This window comes from Patagioenas fasciata, chromosome 1 (assembly GCF_037038585.1).
Source record: "Patagioenas fasciata isolate bPatFas1 chromosome 1, bPatFas1.hap1, whole genome shotgun sequence".
Taxonomy (NCBI): Eukaryota; Metazoa; Chordata; class Aves; order Columbiformes; family Columbidae; genus Patagioenas; species Patagioenas fasciata.
Genome location: NC_092520.1, coordinates 84,976,138 through 84,995,871, shown reverse-complemented (window position 1 = coordinate 84,995,871; position 19,734 = coordinate 84,976,138). Strand labels below are relative to the sequence as shown.

Genomic DNA, 19,734 nt, shown 5'->3' with positions numbered 1-19,734 from the left:
GAAGTGGATGTTGAGTGTTTAAATGTCCAAGGCCGTGGAGAAGGTCGGTCAGATCTAGGACTGCAGACCGAGCTCCTCCTGCAGCACCTGGACTTCACAGACTGTGCTGGACATTCTTCATTTATTCAGGTGTCCCTCCACTTGCACTCCTTTTCTCAAGGCCTTCCTCAAAGCAATTATCCTTTTTGACATCTTCTCCCTGCCAGGTCTGCAGTTTTCCATTGTACTGCGTGCACTCAGGTTGCTTGGTTAAGCCTGTAATAACCCTGTAGGTCAGCCCTCGCCTGGCTACATTTGCCGCCTTTGTTACTCTAGGCTTTTCACAGTGTAGACTTTTCTCTCCCTCTGCACTGCTTTACAGAAAGGTCAGTCTTGCAGAGCTCAGTAAAACTCTCTATTCAATGGGCTTTGCAGAGCCACTATGGTAGACCCAACTAAATGAATGTGATCATCTTTAAATTTGGTATATCCTTCGCAAATGCATATATAGAATCTCTGTGTATGAGGGTAGAAAGCAACTCACCATGTCCTGTGTTTGGGATAGCCTTGGAAAAGCTACCTCTGTGCCAGGAATCCTGGGGATTGGACTGGAAGTAGGAATTAAAACACCCTTAACACCGAATACTGCCAAAAACCTGTAAGAAAGCAAAAAGTCATCTTGCAGCATTAGGCCTCATGTTATTAAGCTAAAGACATAAATGTGCCAGAGTATGTGCTCTTTGAACTGCAAAGCATTTTTTTCTTATCAAAATATTAAAGATTCCCTCCCCCTGCCCCCATTTAGCAGTATCTCACAGTAAGCAAATGCCTAAAAGGAAATATACTGCAAAAAAGTATGCACTGTGAAAAGCAAAATGACAGAATTCTACCAATAATAGGCTGATATAATTTCAAATATGTATTATTTAAAGGCTACCATGCTTAAAATGTAGAAAATCAGATATCAAGGCCGTTCAAAGCAGAAGATCAGGCAGTAAGAAAAATGAACAAAAGGAAGACAAAATGACAAAAGAAATCAGGAAAGATCATTGATTTCCTAAAAAAAAAAAAAAGGATAAAACCTAATAATCTTTTACATATTATTGAATAACATGGTAATTTACCCAGAATGTAATTCTAGTAACATTTGACTTAGACTTTGTACCAGGTTAGCTCAAAGCTGTCTGGGGCAGGTTTTGAAGATGGTTACAGACCTGTTTGTTATACCATCTACATGACACTATGGCCTAGGCTAGGGTAGACAGTGACATGGTTTCTTGAGGTTGTCAGTGAAACTTTATGAAGTCTGGGTTTCATTAGTGCTAGAGAAAGGGCAATGGCCTGGTGAGTCATAGCAATGGCCTCCCTGTCAAGAAGGCACCCAGCAAATAATGAATTATAACATCAGTCCTGTAGGTATTGAAAAAACATGAAAAAGTAAAAGCTGTTAGTACTTTTGTACCCACGGCACTGGTAGACATGAGACTTACATTTTTTCAAAAATTAGTCTCCTGCTTAATACAGAACATTAACCTTCAAAGTCTAACTTACTGGCAGCAATAACAGAGTTTAAATTGTAAAACAAGTGTTCATGCTCTTTCTCTTTCCCTCCCCTCTTTTGCAATGCAAATTCCTCTGTCTCTTGGTGAGGCCAGAAAGGACAGAAAGCAGAGTGGTCAGTACAACCTACTAAAGGAATATGTAGCACTCAAGACACAAGTAATGATGTACTTAGCTGTATCTCGTTAAGCATCCAACAGATGATCAGCAACAACTGATCAAGGCAAAAGTAGAGCAACCTTCTTGCCTGGTTTTGCTTGGAAGTTGTTACTGTAACCACTGTCTGCATCCTCTTCCCTCAACACACTTCATCAGATGTGACAAAACCGTGTTCTGTATGAGAATGCGAAAGTGCGTGAGAGCTGGGATAATTTTAGGGTGATCTTAAAATACTCAAAAGGATTTCTGTCTTAAGGGGCAGAGGGAGAGGAAGCTGGCCTTAGTGCCTGTTTGAGATCTTGTATGCTGCGTTTCATTCCAAGGTAAGAGATTACAGGTATCATAATGCCTAGGTAGCACCTACACACCTCAGGTTTTTTTTTGCTTTTCTAGACAAATAAGAAGATTCTTTTTCTTTTCAAACTCCAGGTCTTTTTTGTATATACCTTCCCTCTACAGTCTATCCTTTTCCCATTTTCCTTTCCTTCCAGCTTCTGCATCTTCGTATTTTCATCCTTATTATCTCAACTGTGTTTACAAGCAGCTGGCTCTTTGCACTCAGGTCCTTTCTAATTGTTCTCCCTTTTTCTCTCCTCATCCTTCAATGCCACCAAGAATTATTTCTGAAATCTGTGCGCTTATGTAGTCAAGAATTTCCCCGTTGGTACACCATCCAATTGCTTTATTCTTGTTGAAATGGAGAGACAATGTCCTCTGAAGGGAACCGGGAGGCCACCTGTGTGCTTAGATCGTTATTTGCACCCAGTTTCCTAGTTTGAGGTGCTGCCAGGCATTCCTGCACAGGCAGATTTGCAAGCTGCCTACAAGCTCTTGGGATTCCTTGTTGATAATATTGCAATTTAGACGTAGAGGTTTTACCTCCCATTATTTTCACCTTAATTAAAATGTAGGTACCCTGGGCCTTAGAGGTTCAGCATAGGAACTGACCAGACTTCTCCAAGGAGAATCCTACATAGCCAGCAGATAAATGTCATATGGAATTATGCTTTCTTTTAGCTTTCTAAGAACATCTGAAAAAAACAAATAGGTAATGTTAAAGCAGGAACTGAGGCTGTTTTTAGAACAGTGTGATTCCTACAAACTGAGAATGGAGAAGAAGATATTACAAAACTGCAGAAATAAGTACTTTTGTAACCATTGGTAAGTAATTTACAATCAGGGTAATTTTTGTTATGGCAGGGCATCCCCAGGTAAAAGGAAAACAACAGGAATTTGCCTGAAATCCTATGAGCTTACTGTTTTGTTTAATAAACAGAAGTCAAGCTTTTAACAGATAAACAGGGTTGTCTTGCACATATGAGGACAGAATATTTCTAAACATAAACCTCTTTTTACCCAATAAAAATCATTTCACATCTGCTCAAAATCCCAAAAATCTCCGTTTATGTGTGGCAACAACTGGACCTGCCTCAATCTCTGGAGCACATTTATTGCTTCCTTTGGTTCTCAAGACTCAAGAGCTTTCCTGCTTCAAGTCTGCATATTCATTATGTGAAGTCTGCCAGTAACCAAAAAGCAGAACTATCCATTCCAGCCTTCATTTCCTAGCAAAAACATTGATATTATGAGGGCTTTGGTCTTGTGAAAAAGTCTTGTGAAATATGTGGAATATAAAGGCAAGCTTTTTTGTGGTTAAAAATAGCATCTGTGATAATTCCATGACAAGCCTAAAAGTGAATTTCTTACTGTGTGGAGGATGCTATATAAGACCTTTTTAAATAGTATCTTTTGATAAGATAATTACGGAAAAGAAAAGAAACAACAGCTTTACATGACTCTGACAGCTGTTTTAGAAGCTCAACTGGCAGCACCATTTGCTATCATGCAGAGATCCAGGTTCAGAATCACAGACAAATTTTCGTCTTCTCAAAAACCAGCAGTAACTGGAGGAGACATAAAGAAAATGACAGTCTAAGTGCAAAGACAAACAGAAATCAATCTGTGATCTTGAGCTGAGTTTGTGTTTCCTGTATAAAAGGGGCAAGGAGTTAGAAGTAGATATTATTTCCTAGAATGGATTGACGTCCATAGTTGGATGAGAATTCTCCTTTTCTTTAGATTTAGAGTGGCTGCATTGGATGTGCCAGAAAAGAGTGGATCAGTACAGCCCTATAAATCCTGAACACATCTGTAGTATATCTTTTCAAAAATAACTTACAAAACAACCTTCCAGGAGAAGAAAAATTCCACAATCGTGACAGCACACTGACAGTACAATAAAGAGGAGTTCATTATTCTGACTGCAGGGGTTGACAATGACCAGAGGGCAAATACATAAAATACGAAGGAAGAGCCTATGCTCAAATGTCAAAAACTCCCTGCCGCAAATTAAAGAAAAAGAATGTTAAAAATGTATTTATTTTCCATAAGCATAATAATAGTTATAAAAAAGATAATTTATCTGATCACATGAAATATTTCTGAGCTTGACGCTGAGGATGCAGTGTTACATAATATCATCTGTGTATAAGTAAATGATTCAATTCAAACGTTCATTGCCATGAAATTCAAATAAATCTTTGCTATCTAATGGTGAAGAAGGTGGCAGCAAAAATGGAAAGGAATGGTAAGTGAAGGGTTAAACATGTAGGATGGTCTCCTTTGTGAGTAATTTTTGTTGACGGTTTTTAAGGTACCATTCTATTCTAGAAACATATCTGATTATTATCATTATTTCTTTTATTATCTAAAGAGGATAATATCTACTCACAAGTATGAGTACTTCTGTATGAAATTAATGTTGCAGGCATAAATTGCACCCTTAAACAAGATGTCAGTCTCACCAGGGAACAGGAATAAATTGAAAGCCCTTTTTTTTTTTTTTATGAAGTTATTTAGTTCTAAACAAACCTTCCTGTGCAGCCTATGAATCCTGTTCCTCCTTTGGTATTTAATGCTTTTGTAAGAAAGAAGGATTTTCGATCTGAATTTTTCTTGCCCTGGTATTTCCCATACGAAGCTGCAATCCTCTGATGGCTTTTCTGAAGAGGATTAGAACATGTCATCACTAATTGCAGATGAGGATTTGAAGCAGGGATGGGCAGGAGCAGCAGAAAGATGAGGTTGCCTCACCTGTCTTACTCAGACTGGATGGATGCTTTGCTTCTACCTCTGCTGCTCCAGGAATTTACCCTGGCTTCCACATCTGTCCTCATCTTATGGCAAGGGAAAGTTGTTTTTTGTTGAACATGATGAAAGACTAGCTTTTTTTGCTGAAAGACTGATTTCTCTGTTATACCTTGTTCCTAAAGATCCATTTCTACCATGAAGACTAAATGCAGTTAGTTGATTCATGAAAGCACAAGAGAAGGAACAGGTGCAAACAGGAATCACTTCTAAGTTCTAAAAGGTGCCAGATTGCAGTTGTGGAATTATTTTGTTGTTTCTACTAGACTGTAAACTTCTGAGCACTGTAATTGTATCCTCACATACACCATACAAGTGCTTTCAGTGATTGTTGAAATAGTAATGGTAATGTACACAGACCCTAACCATCTGCAAACATTACTATTACTTAATGTCAACAATGGGTTGCAATTTGACTAATAAGCTTAAGGAATTACGTGACTTAAGTAGCAATAGAACAAAATCACGTCAGCATGCATTTCCCCATCTTTTGCTTCAGCACAACTCAATTATGAAACACAAATCAAAATAATAGATACATGTTTACAGCAAGGCATTGATGAACCATGAGCGAGATGACTCTCTCTCATGAAAATAAATGTAATATCATAAAGAACCTAAAAGCGCCCATGTGAGGCATGAACTACTTGAAAGGGTGATTTATACTGGCCCAGACTTCTTTGATGGGTGGAATTTTAAGGTGATAAGACAAAATAAGAAAGGCAAAGCAGTCAAATTTCCTTTACTCTTCTCTGCATGGATCGTTCCTCAGTAAATTGCATAACTAGAGGAAAGAAGTTAACATGAATGACCCTTCATCTGCTTTTAGAAAAATGTTCTTTGCTTTCAAAGTGTACTTTCTTCAGGCCTTGCAACAAGGTGAAAAAATGATTCAGCAGTTTCAGAAAAATGGCAAAACTGAGCCAGAGGAAATTTAATTATCCTCAGACATCTAATGAAACCACAGTTTTGTTATGATTTTCAGAACATGTCTGTCAAACCTTGATAGATCAGGAAACTGAAAAGGACAATCTCTTGATTAAGACTGAAAAAGAGCTTGAACTTATTTTTTAAGGAGAAATAATTATTTTTTAATTAATAAAGAAAAGGAAATATGCAGTAATACCACCTCCTTATCAAAGCTATCAACAAAGCATCAACCAGCATTCCACATACCTGTCTGTCCCTCACATGCCAAATTTTGGGCTTTCATTTTGGGGGATGAAAAAGCTTTTTCTAAGTCATTTGGAAAACAATATTTGATGTCCCTAAGGAAAGAACTAAATGCCACAGTTTCATCAGAATTTAAGGAAAAATAACAGTTTCAGTTGTGTTAAAAAGACTTGTTGATGTAAGATGCTGGTTCTTAGTCCTTTGAACTCTGGTGTACACCAGTATCTCTCTGAAATTCCAATGAGGAAAAGCAGGGATTAACAGATGACAGGGCCTAGGATTTTAGAAGATATATGTCTCTTCCTGACTGATATATTGATCACAGGTAGACTAAATATGTTGTTTTTCTCACAGAGCAATGTCTTACATATCAAATGATGTATCTTTAAAATAGGCAGGATTTTAGTCCTATATAATATTATTTTACCAAAGCAATCATATTGCTCAAAGTATCCTGAAATGGTGACTCTATTTTCATTTGTAGCTGTTGGTTATTCAGGGCTTAGTACAGACAAAATTCATCGAAAAATAAAGGAAATCCTGCTGCAAACTCTATCAGTGGCTTGACAACTGATTGGGAGACAGACAACTTTTCTGTTTGTTCATCATTATTCTGAGAGTTTGGGGTACTGGACACCATGACGATTTACTGAAACCTGCTCAGTTTATATAACTCCTTTTTTCCCCTACAGAGGTGCAGCTCTCTGAATAGCTTTTGGGTAAAAATTCCTCTGAGTGGCATAAAAATGGCAATGGATATAGCTGATGCCCACTAAAGGTGACGATTATATTTTTCTTCTGGAGGAGGCAAATAGTCTGTAGACCTAGCATAAGTGGTCTTGGGAAGTGTTTCTATTATCTTTCACTGCTTTGGGTTGCTTTCTTTGTAAGTATTTTTTGAAGAAAAATGGCTTCAGCTGGCATAGGCATGGAATATTTCAATCAATGTTGGTTCTATTTTTCAGCAATGCTGGGGTGGCATTGGAGCAAATATTGAGAGCTCCTGCCGGGGAGGAGTACTCCAGCAGGATGTGACCAGAGTGAAAACTCTCCTGCAGCCAAAGCAATTTCTCACCAGAGTTTCCTCAAAGTTGCAAGAATGTACCAGAAAAGAGTCACCTCTGCAACTCATACAGCTTCAACAGAAAATGGATATATGTAAGGGCAAGTGACATTTGTAAAAGGAAGATAAGATTTGGGTAATCAAAGAATCTCAACTTCTACTCGATATTTTCAAAATCGACTGCTGTTTGTGGGGCTCTAATGAATACAGCTCAAAAGGTACCACTATCAGAGGTACCTTTTGAAACAGATTTATGTAATGGTGACAGGCAGTCAAAGAATTGCTCTCCATTCAGCTAAATTACATTTCATTTCAGGATTCCAATCTGAAGCCATACACAAAAGCTGCAGCAGCTTAGAAGAAACAGTCAGCAGTCTGGCTGACCTTATATCTCAAGCACATTGTTGTTATATTCAGTGATAAATCACTTTTTAACTTTCTGTACAAAGGGCATTTTCTTATTAATGCTTGAGAATATTGTAGTGAGGTTTGTAATTAAATAAGGAAAAAATAGGACTTCTTTTATGAAGAAATTAATTCTTAATGCTACCAAAATCAGCAAATTTTGAAATCACTGTGAACTGGTTATTTCTGCTTTCTACCTGCAAACTGCACAGAAGCAATTGCATTTCTTTCTAAAAGACAATGAAGTGAGAAATAGCCAGCTTTCTTTTACACTGAGGATAGAAAGTTTATCACAGCGACTACAGGTTTAGGTAAAGATGTCTGGATTTTGCCTGAATTACAAATATTTTTAAGGACAAACTTTCCACAGTCTTTCACCTAATCATGTCCTAAACCACATCTTTCCATCCTTTAAAAATGCCTACGCTTTGTATTATGGTTTAGTTCAAAATATTATGTCTTAGGGCTCAAAAAACATGCAGTTCAGTTTCTAGTGCTAAATATAAAAAAATGCCTTTCTCATCCTTTTCCTTATCCTGTAACCCAGGGTGGCCAGCTTAGTGTTCTGCCTGTTTTGTATTAAATATGAGGTACAAATCTGACCCTGCATGGTAATGATTCTATTCCAGTGTAAGTCACAGACCATTGCTGCTATTATTTATCCTCAGATACAAACATTCATCCCTGCAACATCCAACTGCAAGCTCCAAATTCTTGATGGCTAGCCTTTTCCTATGAGTAAAAACTACATTATTTCTCATTTGCTTCAGTTACTGTGGGCCACCTCACCTATGACAGCCTAGATAGCTGCACTATCTGTTATCCATTCTCTGCAGAAAGATTTGAAAATTTCCAGTACTCTCTTTCTTTACAGATCAGAAACCAGATAAATTTTTAATGTTAAGTATGGTCACTTGCATCTCATCCTGTTTTTCCTACTTAAGTAAATGCATACACACTCATCAGATGAATCTCTCCAGAGAAATTTTCTTATTTCCTTCTTAGGGTGGGGGGGGATACCTATGCACAGTTGAGCCTCTCTTGGCAAATTCCAACAAAAAATAATGGTAGACCAAAAAGTTTATTAAATGCCTTTTCTGAAGATTTTCACCATTGTGGAGAAAGCTAGATTTGCTTAATTTTATAAAAGAACAGAGGCTATTTTGAAATGGAAGTCTACACATCAGGAAAAAGAAACAAACCCCAAGACCCTCAAGTTTATCTCCCAGAGCTCTTTAATGTAGGAGAAAGTTGACTGCACAAAGCTACTCCATCGTGAACTAATGAGTCACTGCCTCCAATCTGTACATTTTAGGTTCAGGCTGACGCATTTGCAGCTGAACTTTTTAGGCTTGCCAGTTCTCTGGAGCAGATGTATATTACAGAAAAGTTGGGAATTTCAAGATATATTTCACCAATCTACCACATGTAACACATCTGAGAAACTGAGTATCTAACAATAAGGAAAGGGGGAAAGGGAGGGAGATACTGATCAGACTACGGGATGTGCAGAAGTACTTTCACCTTGTTAGAAACTTTTACCACCTAAAACTTATTAATATTTAAATATTTCCCTTCAAGAAAGTACATGCTTATCATGGTTTAACCCTACCTGGCAACCAAGAACTACACAGCTGCTCACTCACCTCCCACCACCACAGTGAGATGGGGGAGAGAATAAAAAAACACTTGTGGGTTGAGATAAAGGAAGAGAAAATAATAATAATATACAAAACAAGTGATGCACAATGCAATTGCTCACCACTCACTGACTGAATCCCAGCCTGTCTCCAAGCAGTGATTGCCTCCAGCCAGCTTTTCCCAAGTTTATATACTGAGCATGACATCTTATGGGATGGAATATCCCTTTGGCCAGTTTGGGTCAGCTGTTCTGGCTGTGTTCCCTCCCAGTTTCTTGGGTACTCTCCACCTTCTTATTGGTCTGCCACTATGAAAATCTGAAAAATCCTTGCCTGCTAAATGTCAGTGTATTATCAATATAATTTTTATTCTAATTCCAAAACATAGCACTATAACAGCTGCTAGGAATCACAGAGTGATAGAATGGTTCAGGTTGGAAGGGACCTTAGAGATCACATAGTTCCAACCCCCCTGCCATGGACAGGGACACCTTCCACTAGACCAGGTTGCTCAAACCCCTGTCGAACCTGGCCTTGGACACTTCTCCGGTAAGTCTGTTCCAGTGCCTCACCACCCTCATGGTGAAGAATTTCTTCCTTATACCTTATCTAAATCTCCCCTCTTTCAGCTTAGACTCATTACCCCTTGTCCTATCACTACATGCCCTTGTCAAATTCCCTCTCCAGCTTTCTCATAGGTCCCTTTTAGGTACTGGAAGGCTGCTGTAAGGTCTCCCCAGAGCCTTCTCTTCTCTGGGCTGAACAACCCCAACTCTTTCAGCCTGTCTTCATAGGAGAGGTGCTCCAGTCATTTGATCATCCTTGTGGCCTCCTCTTGACTTGCTCCAACAGGTCGCCATCCTTCTTATGCTGCAGGTCCCAAAGCTGAATGCAGAACTCCAGGTGGGGTCCCATGACATCAGAGAGGAGTGAATCCCCTCCCTTGACCTGCTTGCTGGTCATGCTCCTTTTGATGCAGCTCAAGATATGGTTGGCTTTCTGGGCTGCAAATGCACTTTCTCAGGTCATGTTGAGCTTCTTATCAACCAACACCCCCAATTATTTCCCCTCATGGCTACTCTCAATCTATTTTCCACTCAGCTTTTATCAGTGCTTAGGACTGCCCCGACTCCTGTGCAGGACCTTGCACTTGGCCTTGTTGAACTTCATGAGGTCCACATGGGCCCACCTCTCAATCCTGTCAAGGTCCCTCTGGATGGTATCCCTTCCCTCCAGCAAGTGAACCACATCACACATTGTGGTGTCATTGGCAAACTTGCTGAGGTTGCGCTCAATCCCGCTGTCTGTGTTGCTGACAAGGATGTTAAACAGTGCCAGTCCCAGTACCGACCCCTGAGAAGCACTACTTGTCACTGTTCTTAGATGGACATTGAGCCATCGTCTGCAACTCTTTGACTATGACCATCCATCCAGTTCCTTATCCACTGAATGGTCCATCTGTCAAATCCATGTCTCTCCAATTTAGAGACAAGGATGTTGAGCGGGACAGTGTCAAATGCTTTGCCCAAGTCCAGGTAGATGAGGTCAGTTGCTCTTCCTTATCCACCAAAGCAGTAACCCCATTGTAGAAGGCCACCAAATTTGTCAGGATGATTTGCCCTTAGTGAATCTATATTGGCTGTCACCAGTCACCTCCTTATTTTCCATGTACCTTAGCATAGTTTCTAGGAGGACCTGCTCCATGATCTTCCCAGGGATAGAGGTCTGTAGTTCCCCATGTCTTCCTTTTTCCCTTTTTAAAAATTGAGGTTATGTTTCCTCCTTTCTAGTCAGTGGGAACTTCACCAGACTGCCATGACTTCTCAAATATGATGTATAGTGGCTTAGCCACTTCATCTGCCAGTTCCCTCAGGACCTGTGGACGCGTCTCATCAGATCCCATGGACTCGTGTACCTTTAGGTTCCTTAGGTTGTCTCAGACCTGATCTTCTCCTACAGAGGGCAGTTGTTCATTCTCTCAGTCCCTGCCTTTGCCTTCTGTGACTTGGGTGGTGTGACTAGAATGCTTGCCAGTGAAGACTGAGGAAAAAAAAGTCATTGAGTACCTCAGTCTTTTCCATATTACAGGTAATCAGGTTTCCTGTTTCCTTCTGGAGGGCACCCACATTTTCCCTAGTCTTCCTTTTATCACCAACATACCTATAGAAGCTTTTCCCGTTGCCCTTGACATCCCCGACCAGATGAACTCTATCCCAGCTGAAACCAGGACAGTGCTACAAGTAGTAACAATGGGTTAGAGCTTTTTTTAAAAGATATGAGTAAATGTGTTGGTTTGTTAATGGAAGAATCAACATAATCTGTCACAAAGCGGTAGATGTTCTTCAAAATAGACAAATACAACACAAATAACATGACATTTCCTGCCATATCTTGCTATTGAATAAAACATTAGGTAAGCAAGGAGAGGTCGAAGAAGAACAAGAGGCTTGAATGAGGCATTCATTTTCAGCTGAGGGGATAAAGGTAGGCAAAGCATCATTATTAACCATAACTGAAATAGGATTTTTCAATCCTTTCCAGCACATGGAAAACAAATCTTTCATTTTTCATCCGTGTCCCTTTACATTACAAATGGCAGGGATGTGCAGGTAGTAGGAAAAATCAGTCTTCAAAATCTGACCACTTTAAAGTGGAAAAAATGTAATTGATTTTAAGTACACAGTGTTCATGTATAAGATTAGCTAAATAAATTTTACACTGAAAATTTGTAAGTGCTCATAGAACATTTTTGTTTTAGAGTAACAGAATATTATATTTTTTTAATTTTCTTTTTTTTAAATGAGAACTCTATTGCACTCACTCCACTGTAAATATTCCACTATTATTTATACAGAGTTCAAGAATTTGACGCCAAGACTGGACGCTGCAAAATTTCAGAAAAAAATCGTGAAGTAAGAGGGCACTATGCAGAATGTCTCATAGTTTCATATTCAGATTTCCACAGAAAAAAACATCTCTATGAAACCCACATGTATAAGAAAAGCCAAAGAAGTTTTTCATCTCATGATTTTTCTCTCTTAAATCAGGCTCATACCCTCCCCCTTGGCTTCTGCAGCCACAACTCCTTACTTTTCAATCATGAGTAATGCTTCCCTTCCTTGAACACCTTTCCACCACCTCTTAAAATAGTTTCCAATGTTGTAGCTTGTAACTGCTTAAGCCAGAAGTCGTAAGGTCTAACCAAACACCCCAATAAGCCAACTGGAGAGTTAAGGAAGGATTACAGTCCTGGTTAGACAGGAGGAAAATGCTAATGGAGTACTGTTTTTTCCCCTTTGTGTGCTACATTTCAGGTTAGCAGTCTTACACAATAGCAAGTGCCCCAAGCAAGGAAATTTGAATAGGATTGACCCTAGGGTTTTAAGAAAGGCCCTGTTGTTTGAAGCCCCTTTTAGCCAAAGTGGCACCTGTCAAGGCTTGGACACCTTGCTGTATGTTTTCAGAAATGTGTGACCTGATAGTTGCTGTCACTGTATCTCACCTCATGTGGTGCAAAGGAGGTTTGACATTGGCCCTAGGGTGGTTCCTGTGAAGACTGGGACTGTTCTGGGGCTGCTCTTGGCAAGTAATGTCATCTCCATTTCTGATAGTATCTGATCTGCTTGTTGGGAACGTAACATGAGGTAGATCAGCCAAAATGCACCCGTGGCGGGCCTTATTTGCCTAGGAAGGAGTGAGGTGAGCCAACAAGCCCTTACAAACCTTTTTCTTCTCTAATTACTTTGCCTGGGCAAGAGACACAGCAAATAGGGTACAGAGATGCAGTGATGAATTTGTGATGGACAGGGGGATCCTGCTAGCCCTCAGCTTAACCATAACCTTCAGGTTATGGAGGTTTCTGCAGAAGAAGAAGGTTTTGGATGAGCAATGGTGGAGATGAGACAAATGGCCCATAACTAGCCATGCACTGCAACACCTGTTGCTGAGGATGTGGTTAATGCTAGTATTAGGTTTACTATTTGTGCTTAAAGAGCCCAAGGATGTAGGTTTATTCCTAAATACCACACGACCCACATGGCTAGATGAAGGCTAGTGCAAGGGAGGGTTTCTCCTGTGGGAGAAGTCTCTGCAGTGGCTAATGCCTTGGTTGGTACTGGAAACAGTAACACCTGAGACTGAATATGCTCAAGGTTTGTCCGTGGTGGAGATGAAGTTGAAATTTTTTATCTCAAGGATGAGGGACGGGTCTGGCTGAGATATGGGAGTAGGAGGCAGAGGGAAGGAGAGTGGTGGGGCAGGGAGGAAGGTGAGGTAGGGAGAGTCACAGGTGCTGCTCTGCTGTTGCAGGGGAAATAGGAGGGAGGACAGTGACTACCTGCACATTGTGACTCTGCACTGCTGGGGCAACCAAATGGGATTTACGAGGCTCCAGCACTGGCAGACTTAGAAGATGAGCATATAGCTCGTAACTCCAGCTTAGTGGACATCTATAGCTGATGCTGATCTGAAGACTAAGATTTATTGTTGGTTGGTGCAGGACCTTGACGACTTCTGCTGACAAAACCCACTGACATATGGGTGTTTTTGCAGGAGGAAGATGTCACTGCACTCTGGTTTAGGCTGCACTTCAGGTAAGGATTACAGTTAAGGATCATGGCAATATGGTTGCAAAAATTATGTTTATTTTTGCTTCTTAACAGGGTTGCATAGCAGGTTGAGGAAGCGGTTGGTGACAAAATAGAGCAGCTAGCTCCAGCTATGCAGGAAGGATTGGGAGGAGGGTAGGTGCAAGCAAGGATAAATGCTGGAAAACGCCATTAAGCACAGAGTTTCAAGAGAGGCTGCTAGGAATGGGGAGAGAAAAAATGAGTGGAATAAAGAATTCTGAAGGAGAAAAGTGTGAGGAAAGAGACAAAAACCAAAGGCAATTTCCTAGGTTTTCTCTTTTCATTCCTGTTCTCCTTTGTGTCTTCAAGGTACACCCTGATTTAACACATGCCCTCAAAAACTGAGCACTCTACAAGCTACAGCTTTCCCTTATGTTTACAATAAATGATCTGATGCCTGCTTAAGCGACCTGGCCACCTTCAGCATCTTGAGGTCACTGCACCCTCTTTTTCTCCAATGCTTTTTAGCAGAAGACACAGCAGATTTTTTAATGAGCATTTTAAGTAAATACTTTTATATTGAGTGCCTTCAAATCTCTGGCTATTGGTCCTCATCATTCACAAGAACAGGAATAGTGTGTTAAATAAACTAACCAGCAACTATAGATTATGAAGAAAATGTGTAAAGGGCTATTATATGTGTACGTCTATATCTATGTATGTATTTCTATATAAGTGAAGGATTGAAGCACCAAGAGTAGCCATCTCTCAATAAAGGCAGAGTTACTTCTAGGTTGAATAAAAGGAGAAGTAAGATACTGACACTGAGGGTGACATGATATTGTAACTCGAAAACTAATTAAGTGAAGAAGAGAGTTTTAATAACATTTGGATGCAACAGCAGGAAACACAAGGAACAGGTGTTTAACAAGATTTCTTTTGACTGTTTAACCTCTTCATTAATGCCAAAACCCAAACTCAGTCAGACTTTGGCTTTATCTAGTTCCTGTAGTTGTACTTTTGGCTGTTTCATGCCTCACAGTATTTCTTCTGCTGTTTATTTTTCTCTAGGGATCTGGGCCTCTGCCGCTAAGTACTTTTGATCTCCACTGTATGTGTCGCTTTCTATTCAGAAGTCAATAGGATTATATGGCTGTGAATAAGGCCCAGCATTTGTTACTCTGCTTTGCAGGTTCGCTGGAGCATCTGCGGGAGAGATCTCCTTACAAAACTGGATGAAATTTGTTGCCAAAGATCTTGAAACCAGGGAAGGTTTTTCTTTGTGATCATTGTAAAATGTAAAAGCATAAATAAGTATTTTTTAAACTTTCAGGTATTGGCATAGTCTGGAGGGCTATCTCTTAACAGAATATGTCTCTTAAAGCTAAATACCCTGCTGAGTGACTGGGACTACATAATACTGAAGTGGCTTTACATCTTTGAAAAAATTCCTAGTTTAAATGACCTTTTAGCAAAGAGCTCTGTCTAGTATTTTATATTCTGTTTCACAGTTTCTTGAATTGAGGAGGTGAAAAGAAACTTAAGTGACATCTGTTTTAACAGTCACCTTTTAATGACAGGAGTGTTTACTTCTAGCATGATCCTAAAACTTTCTTCCTGAGTTTCTTTGAAGGCTTCAGGGGTTTTTAGAGCAGAAATTTTATAAGACTATCTCTGTAAAAGCATACTTTCCTTAGGATGGGTTTTCAGTAACTTTAGACAATAGACAGAATCAATATTTTATGTCAGATTTTGCTGGCGTAAACCCTCCCACTCTCCTCCCACACCCATTTAGACCTCTACGTGTCAGGGACTTTCACATATGCATCTCTAACTCTATAGACTTGTTTTCACAGGAACTTATCCCATTAGCTGGTGCTTCTTTTTGTTCTTATTATTCCTGGCCGGCTGATGTTCTTCCAACAAATCAGTGTTTTTGACACTAGAATCTTTTTACTTCCCCTCTATTTTTTTTTTCCATTTTGCATAATTTTTTCTTTTTTTTTTTTTTCTGCACATGCTGTTTAAACCTTCTTAATAATCTCACTGTTCTCCAAATAAACTGATTTATCTTCTCACCCCATTTCAATACATGTACATGTGAGAACTGCCCATCTCCTGCCCCTTGCTCTCCACTCCCTGACCTGCCTTTGTTTCCACAGAAGGGTTAGACTGTCAGGACACTGAGTGCATCAGCTCTGCAACCTCTCGCTTTGAGGGATTTGGTTGTTTGGGCTCAGGGCTGTGACATTTCTTGTCAGATCTTTTTTACTTGCTGGATCTTAGCTCCAGGACTGCTGGTGGCTTGAATTCCTCTCGCAAAGATTCTGCTTAATCTCCTTCCCTATTTTTTCCCATTTATTATGATGTGTAGATATTTCATTCTAATTTTCCAAATTACTGTTGTTGGTTTTTTTTTTTTTTTTTTGTTGATAATGTACCAAGAACACACCTGCAGCGTGCAGGGACTGTGCTGATCTCAAGGATGTGGCTGTTGAAAGGGGAAAGAACATTTCAGCACTGAAGATCCCATCACTATGTATACATAGCTTACAGTTTTCCTCAGATTCCCTAGCATTTTGTGATCTTGAAGTCAAAAGTGACCAGCAACATATGGAAATAGGAGATCCAACATGTAACATGGTCCAACTCCTTACAGCAGCTTGTTTAAAACCAGTGCTTTGGGCTCTGTTGCTAAACTCTTAGGAAGTATGAAAGAAACAGGTTAAATGTATTATATCTGTAGGCTACAGGAGATTACATGTGTGGATGCTGATAGCTTCCTACCTAGCAAGGTGGGTTTGAGGTGCTTAGACATGATTTAACCCATTGAGCAGACAGATGCTTTATAGACCTGATGTTACACCATTTCTCGCCCTAGAGAGTTGCTTCCTGTGCGATACTTCATCTTTTATGATCTTAATTAATACTAATTGTTATATGATTGCATCTAAAAATATTCTATGAGGAAACTAATCTCTGATGTTACAGGCATTGGTATTTGTGAGGACTCATAATGTACTATAGCCCTATGTAAATGATTCAATAGGTCATCTTCCTCTGCTTTGATTTCTGTGTATCTATCTATATATTGTTTTTCTTGATAGGTTATATTTTAACTCCCACACCTGGAACTTCCACCACATATTTTAAACCATTTCAGAAATAATGTGTGGCTAGAGGAGATCACACTTTTGAAAACCGTGATGAAAAACCATTATTAAATAAGGGATACAACATTTTTTTTCCCAGTTTGCTTTCCATCAGTGTACTAGTTCTAGTCTTATGTGAAATTCACTCCTGCGTTTATATGGCAAGGTGGTTCCATTTTTGGTCCATTCCTATTTTTAGAAGGAATCCTCCTGCATACTCCCAAGACTTCTTGAAAATCACGGCTGTGGTATCTACAATAACTGAACTACAGGAAAGCTGCAGTCTGGTCCTACTGCCTTGTCACTGCAGATGATAATGGTTAACAAATTATAACAGTTAGCATTAGTGCCTACTGATTTTGCAGCATGTTTCATTTAGTAAAAACAATTCTAATGATTAATAGTATCATAAAATAGTATGCTGAGTGCCTTCCTGCTTTCCCTCCTGCCCTGGGTGGCTGGCTCAGATAAGGAGCATGATGGTGTAGATCAGTTCCACCTGAATTTGGTCCCCGTTTATGGTGAGCAAATGCAGAGAAAGGTAATGAAATGGGCTGGGAGGGGAGGTCAGTGAACTGGGTGGAGTCAGATGGTTTTTGGAGGCTGCCTGGGAAAGGAGAAGTTTCCAAAATGAAACAGGAGAGAGGCTCAGGCCAGCAATCAGCCTTCCAGTGGGGAGGAAGAAACACTCTGGGCTCTGTCTGTACAGTAAGCATTTGAATGCATTATCATAAGTAGGGAGATGTTAGTCTCTGGAGTTAACTATTGTCAGCTAGAGCTGCTGGTTAATGGGGAGGAGTTAAATCAGTCTCTGTGCTAGGAGAGTATGAGGAAATTGATTTGGGCATTTTACTGTGATTTAGCAATCTAATTCTCAGAGTAAGTTTTGTAGGGCTTGCTGCCAATTATTTCAAGCAGAGCTTGAAAAATATTCCTACCTAAAGTGAATACTATCAACTTCAGAAGAACTTTAACTGCTGTTTCTGAGCATTTACGTAAACATATGTTCCCTCCATGCAATTGTTTTACAGAATTAAATATATTTTAATTGCTATTAATGGTTTGGAAGGCTTATACTAGCCTCATGCACGCACAGGTTATTTGACCACAGGTGTCTGATTTAGAATGTTTGCAAAACATCTACTTTGCATGTTTGCAAGCCGTCCAGGAAGAAATTGCTTGATAATGCTGTTAGAAACACAGGTTATATGTGGCAAAATGACAGAAGCCATGGACAAATAAGAGTATTGTAAATGCCTTAAGTAGTTTCAGTAGTAGGTAATATGATGGAAGAAATGTCCAGAGATTCTAAAATTGTTTCTCATACCAAAGGTAAGAGAGTGCTTTTATTTTTTTGGCTCATCTTTTTGCTTTTCTCAGCTTAGGCTGAGGTGGTTTGGCTCAGTCTGAGGGAAGAGGAGAGGAGCTGCTGCCCTGGCCCTTGGAATTGAATGCTGATAGGCAAGCTGGCACACGCATTTGCAGCCTGTCTCTAGCTGCAGCCAATCAATGGGACCAACTTGAGGCAATAAAGTTGAGTGCTGAAAGACATTCTAGGCTTAATCACACAGGATTCAGAGGAAGGAGGAGAAAAACTTGGAAAACAAATGGTATGTCACAGGCAAAAAGAACTCTCTTGATCTTGGCAGGTAACCAAAAGAAATTCTGATGGAGAGGTTTGATACAGTATAGGTGTCATGCAAGTAAATTTTTTGGCTGTACAACTGCACTAGCAATTCAAGGACCTGTAGCATAGACTTAGTTTTCTGTCTGCATCAATTCTTAGGTATACAAATCCCTGCATAAAGTGATTGTACTCTGTTTTAAACCAGGGTTCCTTGTCCTAGCTGCTTTGTCTGGAAGGTTGATCCAGAGTTTCATGCTGACAAGCGTGAAGGTTGTGGGTTTTTTTTTCTTTTCTAACTTCCATTTTCAGTTGATTCACCACCAGTTTGTATTTACTTGAACTTTTACTGATGTAATCTTTGAAACAGCTCTTCTCTCACCTTCCTTTTCTGTTCCCTCTCAGCTTCATTTGATAAGACAAAACTGTCCAGGCTCTTGTAACTTCTCTGCTGAATAATCCATTTCTTTGATATTCTTTTTATCCTTCCTCTGTACTCTTTCTAGCTGACATTAATTTTTTCAGAATGTAAATGACCAGAAAAGCAGTCCAAATAGTGTCTTGATGAAGACTTTCAAAAGGGCAGTCTTCTCTTTCTCTTTTAAAACTATCTTGCCTAAAGCATTTTATGATGTCATTAGGTTTTTCCACACCTGCATCACGCTAACAGTTCACAGCCATATCCCGGTGCATCCTGTGCATCCTGATTTTCCTCCTTTTGGCCATCTCCAGTACATAAACTGTGTGGAAACTGTAAGAATTCTTGTTATTGATCCGTAATCATTCAAACCCATCTCCTATATCATAAAATGCCTTCTAATTTTTATCAGGAGAAAATGTTCCTGCCTAGTGGCATAGATTCTCAAGAGCTCTGGTCATATTGGGCAGCATTCTGCAAGGTCATATCTGAGGAAAAATGCATACGTTTATTTTACTGATAAAATAAAACCTCCGGACTTTCTCAAGCCACATATAAAGCAAAAAATGTATAAAGCGGAATATGAAATGCTAAGAATGTCGTTCATGCATGTTGATGGTCTTGGTTAGAACAGCCTGGCAAGCCCTGACATGGTATCAGTTGCCATATCCACTATTTTGGATTAAAGTTATAAATAAATAAAATAGGGAGAACTAAGATAATAGAAGGTGGGCACAAGTAGTTAGACTTACAAAATGTTTATGTACTTGAAATGTCAAAAAGCCAAAACAAATACAATTTTGGATATAGTAGACACAACTATACAAGAAGGTGAATGGATTCTTA

The 19,734-nt window shown here is 39.5% G+C and overlaps 1 protein-coding gene across 2 annotated transcripts in view; it reads right to left on the bottom strand.

Annotated features, from left to right (window-relative positions):
* The window catches only part of HTR1F (5-hydroxytryptamine receptor 1F), a 120,378-nt gene that overhangs the window by 67,538 nt on the left and 33,106 nt on the right, over positions 1–19,734 (bottom strand). For both annotated transcript variants that reach the window (XM_065829496.2, XM_071809859.1), the window contains exon 2: positions 524–635. The gene's annotated coding sequence lies outside the window, so the exon portion shown is untranslated. The remainder of the gene's footprint in view (positions 1–523; positions 636–19,734) is intronic.